General features: G+C 43.0%; 1 non-coding gene across 1 annotated transcript; it reads right to left on the minus strand.

Annotated features, from left to right (window-relative positions):
• Positions 1–13,839: 13,839 nt before the first annotated feature.
• Positions 13,840–13,913, minus strand: Trnat-ugu. The gene has a single exon. It is a non-coding gene; the product is annotated as a tRNA-Thr (tRNA).
• Between the last annotated feature and the right edge of the window lie 1,146 nt (positions 13,914–15,059).

Below are 15,059 nucleotides of genomic sequence, written 5' to 3' on the forward strand. Positions count from 1 at the left end.
CTGAATACACTTGTCTCGTACCGTATCTTTATTTCTGAAATTCGTTAGGTAGGGCGATCTGTTTCGATGAGTCTCCCTCAGAGTGTATTATGTCATAAAATTTCAATTTCTTTACACCCATAAACACATTTTGCGTCTGATTTTACTATTACACTATTATCATTATTTTATTATTGTTAGCATAGTAGAATGATTAGTATTATTGTTATAAGTTCTAGTCAGTTCTAGTATTCCAAATGGTATTAGACATTCTAATCTTTTTTTAAATCATTTATCATTCTATTGGTATCATTTTATTACTATGTATCAGATTAAAATTACTATCGTTTTATCAGTAACGTTTGTGTGGACAGAATTGTACGTATAAAACTTTTCTCCGATGTAGAAGAGTGCCTGAAGTTCTTAATTTGTTCAGGTTCAATAAATAAATGATTTTGAGTCCATGCAACATGCACCAACATTCAGTAACATTGAGTACAATGTCCAGCCTGTTACCTTCACCTAATTCCTAGAGAGAACGTACTTTTGTATTTGATGAAAACAGGAAGCAGCACAAGAGTCGGAAGACTACATCTCAACGGCTTAAGCCGACAACATCGCAGACGATATTCACTAACAGGGATGCCACTTACCAGTTAAAGGTAATGCTGTCCTCAAACCGATGGTTGGTTTGAACACCGCAGTGCTTCATCAAGTACGGTCCTATTGGAAGCGGTAAGCTCTTGGATTCCTGCAATCACTGAATTGACTTACCCAGCAATTTATAGCGTTAGGTACAGTTTAACAAGGACTCTGAATTGCGATGGAAATCTTGATCCATAGGTGGATTCAATAACACCAATTTCAGCTTCTCTCTCGGACTTTGGATTAAGCGGCTTCCTCATAATCATGTATCTTTTATGTGTTCATGTCACGCAGACATATATTCTTGCCCCCCCCCCCCCCTACTCATTTTACGTGGGGAAGTTGCTGCAGGATTGGTATCTGGCCAATTGAATATGACAATAACTGTCAATGCTGTATCGGCGAACGGCCATTCGTGTAGAACTCGAAGTAAGTAGGACAGACACAGACGGAAAACATGTACAACTTTATTCTCTGATAAAACAAGTGCACCAGCGTACAATCTGAAAAGAGTAACATATTGTTTATGAGTTCCTGACACTTATTTTATGTAATCTTACTTTAAATATGACTTATAAGCATTATCTCTACCCACTATGTGTCGTGTTCCTCAAGTTCACTACTAATCTTGTAATATAATATCATAAGTTTGTTTCTCTTTGTTATATGTACTGTCACACATTTATACAAGTGTTGGAACTTTAATAGCGGCAACTATTTATTTACAGCTGATACAAAATAGATACGTGTTTCAAAGTTTTACTGACCTTCAAAGTAGTTCCGAGCATTGTGTATAACCCGTTTACAGCGATGTGGAAGTCATAGGATACTCTTAGCAGTGCCAGTTGTGTTGACAGGTCGAGTGGCGCGGTCTATTGCCCGACGAATTTGTAGCAGTTCTGAAGCGAATGCCGTGGAGTGTTTCCTTCGTTTCGAAATCCAGTTGAACTCACGAGGGCTTAAATCAGGGGAGTGCAGTAGGTGGTATAGCACTTAGCAGCCGCATCAGTCAAACAAATCAGTAACAGCTTGCACTGTACGTGCTTGAGTATTGTCCTGCAAAATGATGGTCAGGTCCTGCAGAAAGTGTCGTCACTTCTGTCTCTAAGCTGGTCATAGATTGCGTTCCAAAAGTGTTGATAGCTGTACAGTTGGACGATAGGTGAAGAAAGTTACAGCCTCAGGAAATGCAATAGCAGAGCTCCATGATCGGCCACGCTTTGGACGTCCTGTCACAGCTACTGTTCCAAACATGTCGAATCGTGCGGATTCCATGATTCGTGCCGATCGGGGCATCACAACTCAATTGGCTTAAAGATTCTCTACGGGAAACACCCTTTGAAGATGACGAGAGTGTCAGTCATGCAGTGGAAACATGGCTACGGCTACAGGACAAGAGCTTTTACCAGCAGGGAATACATGCTCTTCCACAACGTTGACGTCCGGCGATAGAGCGTGATGGAGACTACGTAGAAAAATAGGATATGGACAAGACATGTGGATGAATATTGTCACCAAATGCTGACTCTTAACAAAAAATATGTTCTGAGAAATAAAAAAATAGGGAATTACTTATTGAACGACACTCATATAACGATGGAATTTTTTCCAAGTCTTTCTGCATTTCGTTACGACGGGCCTACGATTGTTGACTGCTTTGGAAAATTTAAAGATCATTGTAATTTTCACAGAATGTGCATCCCCGAGTAGCGTGGCGCGATAAAACTTGGACCACACGTAGAGAGAATTTCTCCCAGTTAGTACAGAAAGCAACTGAAAGAAACAGGCAATGAGATGAACAGAAATTCTTGTATTCAAAGACAACAGTTACTCTGACGTCACGGCGATTTATGGTCACCCGCGGACATGGTTCTTAATGGTGGACGTGACCACCACGGACAGCAGGCCCATTCCGCAACGTGCGTCCATACTGGCCACAAAGTTAGTAAGACGTTGTTGTCTGTAGGGCCAATTATCCATCAGCGCGGCTGACGACATCTGGTTGAGCGTTGCTGCATGTGGACCTGTCGCGATACTTCTTCCCACCGAAACCAACACATTCTTGATGAGATTTAAGTTCCAATAGCTCGTCCACGTTCAAATTGGTTCAAATGGCTCTGAGCACTATGGGACTTAACTGCTGAGGTCATTAGTCCCCTAGAACTTAGAACTAGTTAAACCTAACTAACCTAAGGACATCACCAACATCCATGCCCGAGGCAGGATTCGAACCTGCGACCGTAGCGGTCTTGCGGTTCCAGACTGCAGCGCCTTTAACCGCACGGCCACTTCGGCCGGCAGCTCGTCCACGTGCTCTGTTTGATGCGAACTCACGTTGTCATCCATAGAACTGACCTCAGGGCCTGGCAACTAGTGCACCCATGAACATTATTTATTTATTAACATTACATAGCGACTCACCGCCCTGGTAACATGTTCTCCGTTTGAGGTATGACAGTACTATGTGATAATGCAATTAATGCCTCTATTTTCTCGACCCATAAGCGGTAGAGGAGCCCCGGAATGCTTACCTGGAGCTTCGGCTCCTCGAAGGGACCCGTTATCTGTATTGTACATTCGTGTTTGTGTAGTTGAGTCGTATTATACTGCATATATATTTTTCTCAACAATATTATGAAGTTAACATCTTTTACAGTTAGCATATTAAACAGTTTATATATCACACAGTCACATTTTGGCAACAATGATCCAGAGAACTAAAGAATTACTTGTGTTACTTTATACAATTAAGAAACTCCGTGGCTTTGTTTCTTATAACTAGCTTATTTCTTAATTCCAGGTGTATATTACTTGTAACATTGTTGCAGTTGTGTGATCCGCAACCATGCTGCATGTGTAACTGTATCCGGTGATACTGGTGTGTCCATATCATCATCTGTGTCTGTACGTTTATCTGTTCCCGCATCAGTGTTTGAATTTCTGTTGTCTCATGGAACATGTTGTGGCGTAGGATGTGTGTCTGGTCGTGATCTTGTATATGGTCGTTGTTCCTTGTAAGTCTTTTGTAGTGCTCTTAATACTTTATCAGCGAAGTCGTTAAATGCGCTCCATTTATATGGTTACTTAAAGTTTGCTCTAACGTTTTCGATTTCTGTCATTGCTCTCAGGTGCGTGCATATGCCATGTTGTAGTGTTACGCGCTTGGGGACCCATGTTCCCCACACTCACATGCATCACTTTGGTTAAGGCCAATGTGATGCAGATGTATGGGGTGAGGCCGAGGGCTGTCGGGAAGTGTACCATAACACAACCTCAACCATTTCCAGATGTTCGGTTTCTCTAATATACTTCCCTGTTATCTCATTTGCCGTGTCCAGTCTTCCATTTCTGTGGCAGTATGCTGCTACTCTGTGTCTAATGTTTACGTCAGTGGGGTATGCTGCAAGTCCAATGCATAGGGCTACCAAATGCGCTTGATATTCTGAGCAATACACCGCTTCGTTCACACCTCACAATGGTTCTGTGGGTCGTGAGTGACAGTCGATGTGCCAGGTCACTTGCTGCGAAGCACATGGTACTCAAAGAAGGCTGTATGATACATTAGTAGCGTCTGCACTGGTACTCTGTAGTGAGTTGAGTTGAGCGTGACAAGTCTGTGCACTAGCCTTGTCGCTTTTTCACTTGCTAAGATTTATGTGATCATTGAATGTCAATCGTTCGTCTAGGTGTATCCCTCGGTGTCTTGTTATTTTCCTCTGTACGCTAGTGTTGTTGGGTCTAATGGAGTTTCTCTGCAGTGCGCCTTTGATCAGCAAAAGTACGGTCTTATTTGCGCAGTGATATATGTGTTATGTCTGCACCAGCCACTTACTTTTACACGGAGCTGTTAACCTTACTTTGCGCTCTCGAGCTTGACGTTATTACTACTAGTGTATGTTTGAAAAGGCTACCATACCCCTAACCCTATCATCTTCGTCAATATTATTAGGAGTGGTTCTAAGGAAATATGCCTGAAAATTGGCCTGCAGATTGAGCCCTGTGGGCATGCTTTTGTTATTTTCTTGATTACCTTTTGTTATTTAGTAGTGTTTAGTAGTATTTCTAAGGAAATTTCCTCGAAAATTGGCCTGCAGATTGAGCCTTGTGTGCATCCTTTTGTTATTTTCTCGATAACCTTTTGTTATTTTCTTGATAACCTTTTGTGTTCCTTCTTGTCAGTGAGCCACCCTATCTTAGCACGAATCGAATAAGCTATTGTATAGGACCGTCGTAATCTGCATCTATCTTAGCCGTGAGAACAAAGCAGGCCACGTTAGGCTGTCGAAGGTGCTGGCTATGTCTATTGCTACTACTACTGCGAATTTTTCTTGTGTATCCTGTAGTATTTCCGTTGTGCAGTCGACTGCATCCTCTATCCAGCTTTTGGGACGAGAGGCGTACTTATGTCGACTAAAGCCGAAGAACCACCAGCGTGACTATAGTCGATTACAGAGGATCCTCTTCTGTATCTTAGTCAAAGTGTTCGAGAGGCAGATGGGCCTTTAAGCCTGTGGGTCTCTTGGGTGGCGACCCTGTGATTATTTAGAATTACTACGTTCGTAGTTTTCCACGTGGCAGAGGCCTTACCTTGCAGCAATGCTCCAATCAGTAACTCTGTTAGAAAAAGGGGTGACTTGTGAAACTTTTTTTTTAATGTGTCTGAGGTTATTCTACCTGGACGGGGAGTTTTCTTATTCTTCAGTTGTTTCATTGCTAACGCTACTTCTGAAATCGATAGCTTCTAGTAAAGTGAATGCTGGGTGAGAAGGAATTTCATTTTCTGTAATTAATATATTTCCGTGTAAAACTTAAGGGCGGAAGTAAGTTTCGCAAGGGGTATGACGCTGTCAGGTAACGTACCTCAATGAAACGTTGACCATATATAGAAAGAACTGTTACCGACGGTAACTGAAGTAATTACGCAATGAGACGTACAGAAATAACTCTTTCTTTTCAAAGAAAATAATTATACTGAAGTCACCGCAAGTTATGATGAGCCCCTTGACAGAAGAAGAAGCGGAAAATGATTCTTAATAGTGTGTGTCAGATCTCTACGGGCAGCAATGCACCCTCCGCAACGTGCTTCCATACTGGCCACAAGGTTAAAAAAATGTGGAAATTTGTGGTAAGGTCTTATCGATCCAAACTGCTGAGGTCATCGGTCCATAAGCTTACACACTAACTAATCTAACTTAGACTAAGTACAACACACACACCCATGCCGAGGGAGGACTCGAACCTCCGACGAGGGGAGATTAGATTGGATTAGATTAGATCTAATCTAATCTGGTGCATTCGGATGTGCTGCAGTACTTGTCCCCACAGAATCCAACACTTTATCGCTGACATTTAAGTTCGGAGAGCTCCTCCAGCTGCGGTGTTCGATACGGTCTCGCTTTTTCGTCCACAGATTTCAACACATGACGTAATGCTCCCTAGAAAAGATGCACAATGGGAACGAGTTCACTGTCGCAATAAACTTGACCAGTCTGTGTACCGTGTTCAAAGCAACGATTTGGAGGTCAGTATGCCCACGCAACAATATGCCTCTCCACACCATAATACTTGGACTATCAAGACGATGATGTTCGACAATGTTCCTGAGTGCATTACGTGTTACCACGTGTGGCCATATGAGGATACATCTAGAATCACTACTCCAAATCTATCTGATCTCTTCTTGCCTGTTGCACAATATTGCGGTCATCCGCTGATGTTGCTGACCTTCGGGGAGCAGCACCTGTTCTCAGAAAATTCCTATGTACGTGATGCAGTGCTGTGGGTAACACCAAACTCCTGGGCTACTCTCGTCGCACTTCGTCCTTCTTTCAGTTTTCCGATAACGCACCACCACTGAACATCTTACGTGCTCGCTAAGTGACACACAATATCTTTTCCCTTTCCTTCAGGTGTCTCGTGTTGCTGGGCCAGCCCCACTTGGCGCTTTAGTTACGCTGGCCTTACACCGTGTTACGTCCTACTTTTTGTGCACTAGTGGGAGGTTGGAAATTTGTTCTCTCACTTCCAGTCATTTCAACTGAATAGCTTTATCTATTTTGCCCTTAAGTTTCGCAAAGCAGTAGAAGACAGCATCTTCAGCGACAGACTTTCTGAAATGTAGGCAGACAGAATACGTCACCTCATCTTTGACTATTGTTTGGAAGACGTCGTGTATGAACAAAGCCAGCTATGTCCGACATGAGTGGTTTTTCTTTAACCCACGCTGATTCGTTGAGAGAATATTACTTTCCTCCACGAACATCGTATGTTTGAGCTAAGAATACGCTCAAGGATCCTGTAACAAAGAGACATCTAGACAAATGACACACGTGACACACACCATATCTGGTCATGTAGCTCACACATCTGACCATCTTCTGCTCAGACTGCTAATTTCACCCTGTGATTCGTGTTGTCATGCGAATTCTGCGTCAAGACAAGGTAACTCCTGTAAAAATTGGGTTTTGACTATTCTTAATATAATCTGGAAACCAACGTATGGACTGGAACAATGATTATCATTATTATTACTATTATTAATGATGATAATAATAATAAAAAACATACTTCACGGTGTGTCGGTTCCATGTGCATGAAGATGATGTTTATAAGTTAGGTTATCCATGGACCTTTCCGTCTGTGGGGAGGCTTGTGTGCCTCAGCGATACAGGGAGCCATACTGTGGGTGCAACCACAACAAAGGGGTATGTGTTGAGAAACCAGACAAACTGCGTTTCCTGAAGAGGGGCAGCAGACTTTTTAGTAGTTGCAGGGGCAACAGTTTGGATGATTGACTGATCTGGCCTTGTAACACCAACAAAACGGCTTTCCTCTGCTGGTACTGTGAGTGATTGAAAGAAGGGGTAAACCACAACCGTACTTTTTCCCGGCTCTACTGTATGTTTAAACATTGGGTAACTTATTCAGGAGGTAAAATAGCCCCGCTAGTTTTCCATTCGGATTTACGGGCGTGGACCATTCAAGAGGATGTCGTCATCAGGAGAAACAAAATTGGCGTTCTATGGATCGGACCCTGGAATGTTACAAACCTAATTTGGGCAGGCAGGTTAGAAAATTTTAGAAAGGAAGTGGATAGGGTGGAGTTAGATAGAGTGGGAGTTGGTGAAGTTCAATGGCAGGAGGAACAGGACTGCCGGTCAAGTGACTACAGCATTATAAATACAAAAGCAAACGCAGGTAATGCAGCTGTAGGTTTAATAGTGAATAAGAGTGAGCTACTATGAATAACATAGTGAACGTATTATTGTAACAAACATAGACACAAATCCAGTACCTACAACACTAGAACAGGTATTTATGCCAACTAGCTACTCAGATGATGAATAGTCTGAAAAAATGTATGATGAGATTTAAAAAATATTCAGAGTGTTATGGAAAATGAAAATCTATTTGTGATGAGGAACTGTAATTCGACAGTAGGAAAGGATGAGAAGGAAAAACAGTAGGTGACTATGGAATGGGGGAAGGAATGGAAGAGAAAGCCGCCTGGTAGAATTTTACAGAGCATCATTTAATCATCGTTAACAATGGATTAAGAATCATGAAAGAAGGCTGTATACTTGAAAGAGACCTGGAGACACTGGAAAGCTACAGACTGATTTTACGAGTAAGACAGAGATTTCAAAACCAGATTTTAAACTGTAAGACATTTACAGCGGAAAATTTCGACTCTAACTACAATTTATTGGTTATCAGATTAGATTAAAACTGAACACATAGCAAAAAGGGAGGAAATTAATGAGCTGTGACCTGCGTAAGTTGAAAGAAACACAGGTTGTTGATAGCTTAGGAGGGAGTATTAGGCGACGATTGACAAGAACAGGAGAAAGGAATACAGTACAAGACGAATAGGTAGCTTCAACGGAATAGTGAAGACCAGGAAAGAAAGGGAATACAAACGGCTAAAATGTGGGACTGACAGGAAATGAAAAGTCTGTAAATAGGAGTAACTGGAGAACAAATAGAAGGATTTAAAAGCATATTTCATTAGGGGAAAGATGCACATCGCCTATGGAGGAAAGGCAAGCAGCTGTATAAATATCAATAGTTCAGATGGAAAACCAGTCCTATGTAAAGAAGGGAAAGCTGAAACATACAAGCAGATTCTACAGAGTCTCTACAAGGAAATGAACTTGAAGGGAAATGTTGTAGAAGTGGAAGAGGACGTAGATGAAGATGAGATGGGAGATATGATACTGCGAGAAGATTCTGACTGAGCACCAAAAGACCTAAGTCGAATCAAGGCCCATCGAGTAGACGACATTTAGTCAGAACCACTGACACCTTGGGAGAGCCATCCAGGACAAAACTCCTACATCTCGTGTCCAGGAAGTATGAGACAGGTAAAATACACTCAGACCTCAACAAGAACGTAATAATTCCAGATCCAAAGAAATCAGTTGCTGACTGATGTGATAGTTAACGAACTATTAGTCTAATAACTCATGGTTGCAAACTACTAACACGAATTCCTTACAGAAGAATTGAAAAACTGGTAGAATCTGACATCAGGGATGATCAATTTGGATTTCGGAGAAACGTAGGAACACGCGATGCAATGCGTATCCTAAGACTTGTCATAGAATGTAGTTTAAGAAAAGTCAAATCTACGTTTATAGCATTTGTAGGTTTAGAGAAAGCTTTTGACAATGTTGACTAGAATATTAGCTTTGAAATTTTGGAGGTAGCAGGGTAAAATACAACTCGTACAGAAACCAGACGGCAGTTATAAGAGTCAAAGGGCATGACAAGAAAAGAATGTTTGAAAATGGAGTGAGACAGGTTTGTGGTCTGCCCCCGATGTTATTCAGCCTGTACATTGAGCATGCAGTAAAGGAAACATAAGAAAAATCTGAAGTAGGAATTAAAGTTCAGGGAGAAGAAATAACACCTTTGAGGTTTGATAATGTCAATGTACTTCTATCGGGGACAGCAAACGACTTGGATCAGCAGTAGAACGCACAGGAGGATATAAGACGAAGATCAACGAAAGGAAAACAAGGTTAATAGAACAGACTCAAATTAAATCAGGTGACGATGAAGGAACTAAATTAGGAAACGAGACACACAAAGTAGTGGATGAGTTTTGCAATTTGGGCAGCAAAGTGGTTGATGATGATCGAAGTAGAAAGAATATAAAATGTAAACTGGCAAAGGATAGAAAAGCATTTCTGAAGAAGAGAAATTTGCTAACATCGAGTATAGATTTAAGTGTTAGAAAGGCTTTTCTGAAGATATTTTTCTGGAGTTTAGTCACGTACAAAAGTGAAACATGGACGATAAAATGTTTAGACAAGATGTGGTGATACAGAAGAATGCTGAATATTAGCTGGGAAGGTAGCGTATCTAATAAGGAGGTACTGAACAGAATTGGAGAGAAAAGAATTTGCAGCAGAGCTTAACTAAAAGAAGGGATCGGTTGATAAGACGCATTCTGAGACATCAAGGGCTCACGAGTTCAGTATAGTTGGGAAGTGTGGGGGGTAAAATTCGTAGAGGGAGACCAAGAGATGAATATAATAAACAGAATCAGAAAGCTGTAGTTTGTGGTAGTTACTCAGAGATGAAGAGGCTTGCAGAGGATAGAGTAACATGGAGAGCTGCGTCAAACAGTTTTCGGACTGAAGGCCACAACAACAGCAATTTAACTTAGATGATATGACAATAGCAGTGTTAATCAGCTAAAACAGAGAATTTACTGTTATATTATCAAAATGAGAATTGAACGAATTGCATCGCCATGAATGTTAATCAATAGCAAGAGATCTAGGATATATGGGTCGTTTGTCACCATATATCTAGGCAATTTAAATGATATCCAGTCTATATTTACACACGGCGGGGAAGAGAAAGCTAGTGCACCTGGAAAGAAGACGTCAATTTTAATCTGATGACAGCATATGCCACCTGGAAGCTAGTAGCTGCACTGATAATGGTTTCAACGTCGTCTGCCAACAATAGCGTCGTGGTGTAGCTACCAGAGCGCCATCCGTGTCTACCCTTTAAAAGGGAATACTCACAGCCAGAAGGCCCGTTGTAGTGCAAATGTATGCAGCAAGCAGACAATGCTACGGAGGCGCCCTCTTGGTCTCTGCAGCCAACTGAATGGGACTGACATTGCTCAAATTGTTGTCTTCGAACTGGCGGAATTGTCCTTTCGGAGAACAGCCCCACAAGTTGGACGTACTGCATCATTTGCACAACGCTGGTTCAAATGGCTCTCAGCACTATAGGACTTAACATCTGAGGTCATCAGTCCCCTAGAACTTAGAACTACTTAAACCTAACTAACCTAAGGACATCACACACAGCCATGTCCGAGGCAGGATTCGAACCTGCGACCGTAGCGGTCGCGCAGTTTCGGACTGAAGCGCCTAGAGCCGCTCGGCCACACCGGCCGGCTGCACAGCGATGCTGGTACCAGTGGTCACGTGAACATTCTCAGATCCGTAGACGGTGTTCTGGACCTCCACGCTGCACAGACGCCCACAATGCAGCAATGGCAACAACTAGCATCCTCTCCTTGTTGCACTCCCAAACAGAACGAGGGAAAAATGACTGCCTATATGCCTCTGTACGAGCCCTAATCTGTCTTATTTTATCTTTGTAGTCTTTCCGCGAAATGTAAGTTGGCGGCAGTAAAATTGTACTGCAGTCAGCCTCAAATGCTGGTTCTCTAAATTTCCGCAGTAGCGATTCACGAAAAGAACGCCTACTTTCCTCTAGAGACTCCCACCCGAGTTCCTGAAGCATTTCCGTAACTCTCGCGAGATGATCAAACCTACCAGTAACAAATATAGCAGCCCGCCTCGGAATTGCTTCTATGTCCTCCCTCAATCCGACCTGATAGGGATCCAAAACGCTCGAGCAGTACTCAAGAATAGGTCGTATTAGTGTTTTATAAGCGCTCTCCTTTACAGATGAACCACATCTTCCCAAAATTCTACCAATGAACCGAAGACGACTATCCGCCTTCCCCACAACTGCCATTACATGCTTGTCCCTTTTCATATCGCTCTGCAATGGTACTCCCAAATATTTAATCGACGTGACTGTGTCAAGCGGTACACTACTAATGGAGTATTCAAACATTACGGGATTGTTTTTCCTATTCATCTGCATTAATTTACATTTATCTATATTTAGAGTTAGCTGCCATTCTTTACACCAATCACAAATCCTGTCCAAGTTATCTTGTATCCTGCTACAGTCACTCACCGACGACACCTTCCCGTACACCACTGCATCATCAGCAAACAGCCGCACATTGTTATCCACCCTATCCAAAAGATCATTTATGTAGATAGAAAACAACAGCGGATCTACCACACTTCTCTGGGGCACTCCAGATGATACACCTCCGATGAACACTCACCATCGAGGACAACGTACTGGGTTCTATTACTTAAGAAGTCTTCGAGCCACTCACATATTTGGGAACCAATCCCACATGCTGGTACCTTAGTTAGGAGTCTGCAGTGGGGCACCGAGTCAAACGCTTTCCGGAAGTCAAGGAATATGGTATCCGTCTGATACCTTCCATCCATGGTTCGCAAGATATCATGTGAAAAAAGGCGAGTTGCGTTTCGCAGGAGCGACGCTTTCTAAAGCAGTGCTGATGCATTGACAGCAACTTTTCTGTCTCAAGGAAATTCATTATATTCGAACTGAGAATATATTCGAGGATATTGCAACAAACCGATGTTAAGGATTTTGGTCTGTAATTTTGAGGATCCGTCCTTCCACCTTTCTTATACACAGGCGTCACATGCGCATTTTTCCAGTCGCTTGGGGCTTTACGTTGGGCAAGAGATTCACGATAAGTGCAAGCTAAGTAAGGAGCCAATGCAGTAGAGCACTCTCTGTAAAACCGAATAGGAATCCCATCAGGACCTGGCGATTTATTTATTTTCAACCCATTCAGCTGCTTCACAACCCCAGGGATGTCTATCACTATGTCCTCCATACGGGAATCTGTGCGAGACTCAAACGGCGGTATGTTTGTACGATCCTCCTGCGTGAAAGGTTTCTCAAATGCTAAATTTAAAATTTCAACTTTCGTTTTGCTGCCTTCCGTTGCCAGGCCAGACTGATCAGTGAGTGACTGAATGGAAGCCTTCGACCCGCTTACCGATTTTACGTAAGACCAGAATTTCCTTGGGCTTTCAGCAAGATCTTTCGCTAAGGTATGACAGTGGTAGTGGGAGATAAGAGGGCCTGTGAGCACCGACGTGTTTACACGAACTATTAGCAGTGGTTACAGGTACGCCTACCTCTAGCACGTCTTCTACTCACGCCATGATCACCACTGTCTCGTAGAGCATTCGTCCAGGATACACTGGCGCCACCCCAGGCCTTGTGGTCTGTGTTGCGATAAGCTAAAACTCTCTTTCACATGTGTTGTTTCACGAGACGCTAACTAGCTATCACTACGTTCACAATTTTGTTAGACCCGTTCTTCTGCCGGTGTACAGAATGGCAGCCAGTCAAGGAATATTTTAGGGAATTGTTTTAAGAAACTTACAAAGGCCCAGTGGAATATTTACACGTTTTCTCCCAGAGTAATTCACGCCGTGCCTACGTGATACAAGTCGCTTGCCTTTCAAAACCGTGGCGGTTCTGTCCAGTTAAAGCTGCTGGCAGAAGGCGCCCTGAGTCCTTTGCTGCACCTGCTAGCAAATTCACGCCATTGATTTTAGCCAATAGCGTGCGCGGGATACCGATCACGTGTGTGGACGCCGGAGCGTCCTGCAGAGCAGATTATACTTTCTTCTCTCTCTTGTAATCCAGACCTCGAGCAGAACAGACGTCTTTTTGGAAGGCAGAGCTTGCGGTTCTGCCTTTCACGACCGGCCACCAACGTAAGTTAACATGAAACATTTCTCCTTCCGTTGCCCATTTTAATTAATTATTCGACTTCCTAGACTGGCCTAAACCTACTAACGTACGACCCTAAGCGCACCCTTTGTACTCCTTATATTGAAATATATCCTGTTCATTGTACTTAATTTACTGTTTTGTCATTTAACGGCAGCCCTGGATGCCCACTCTCTAATCCTGACCGCTCGACCTCCTGCACACTAAGAAGGTATCATCGGTGACCATGCAGCTCGTTAGAATGAAATTACAATGACATGAACACCCTTACCTGCTTACAGGCGTTGACAAACGTCAACGGGGACAGATGAAAATGTGTGCCCCGACCGGGACTCGAACCCAGGATCTCCTGCTTACATGGCAGACGCTCTGTCCATCTGAGCCACCGAGGACACAGACGATAGTGCGACTGCAGGGATTTATCTCTGACACGCCTCCCGCGAAACCCACATTCTCAACGTATTGTCCCGCACTACATTCGTAGTGCCCCCGCCTATTGTACTCATTACTCGCGGCGCGTTGCCGATTCCCGTAAGAGTTCGGGCACTGTTTGTGCATTCGCACAGAAAAAGTGGCCGGTGAGCGAGTAATGAGTACAGTGGGCGGGGGCACTACGAATGTAGTGTACAGCAACTTCCTTGCCGGTACCTTCTCCAGACTTGTCTCCAATCGAGCACGTGTGGGACATGATGGGATGAGACGTGACTCGTGCGACTCGTCAGCCAACAACTCTCACAGAACTACTTGAACCGGCCGAGCAGTCCTGGCACGAAGTATCCCATGATAGTATTCGTCATCTGTACGATCGACTGGATACTAGAGTCGGCTCTTGCATTGCCACTCCTGATGGTTACACCTCATACTAATATGAGTGTTACAGCGTAGTTCGACACCCGGTCCCTCAGAACCACTTATGCTACTGATTTGTAATTGTAATAATTTTGTGCCGCACTGTGTAGCCGCGCGGTCTTGGGGTTAGACTCCTCACTCGGGCATGGGTGTGTGTGTTGTCCATAGCGTAAGTTAGTTTAAGTTAGATTAAGTAGTGTGTAAGCTCTGGGACCGATGATCTAAGCAGTTTAGTCCCATATGATCTTACCACAAATTTAAAACCTTTGCAATCATAATACGTACTCCGTATGCACTGTTGCATCAATAAATCTTGAGTGAATTGGGATCCTCTAAAAGAGTGTTTTGGTCTTTTCCGGGAATGTATATCGATATTTTAATTTATTGATATTAATTAAAATATTGCTTGTTTGGAAAAGTTGGACAGTGGAGGTATCTTGAGTTCCTAGTTCGATTCCAGTAGTTCATTTACTCTTTAAATTATTTCCAAAAGTAAGTAGTGCAGCATCTTTCAGTTCTACATCTACACTACTGGCCATTAAAATTGCTACACCTAGAAGAAATGCAGACGATAAACGGACAAATATATTATACTAGAACTGACATGGGATTACATTTTCACGCAATTTGGGTGCATAGATCCTCAGAAATCAGTACCCACAACAACCACCTCTGGCCGTAATAACGGC

This window comes from Schistocerca piceifrons, chromosome 6, assembly GCF_021461385.2.
Source record: "Schistocerca piceifrons isolate TAMUIC-IGC-003096 chromosome 6, iqSchPice1.1, whole genome shotgun sequence".
NCBI classification, from domain to species: Eukaryota; Metazoa; Arthropoda; class Insecta; order Orthoptera; family Acrididae; genus Schistocerca; species Schistocerca piceifrons.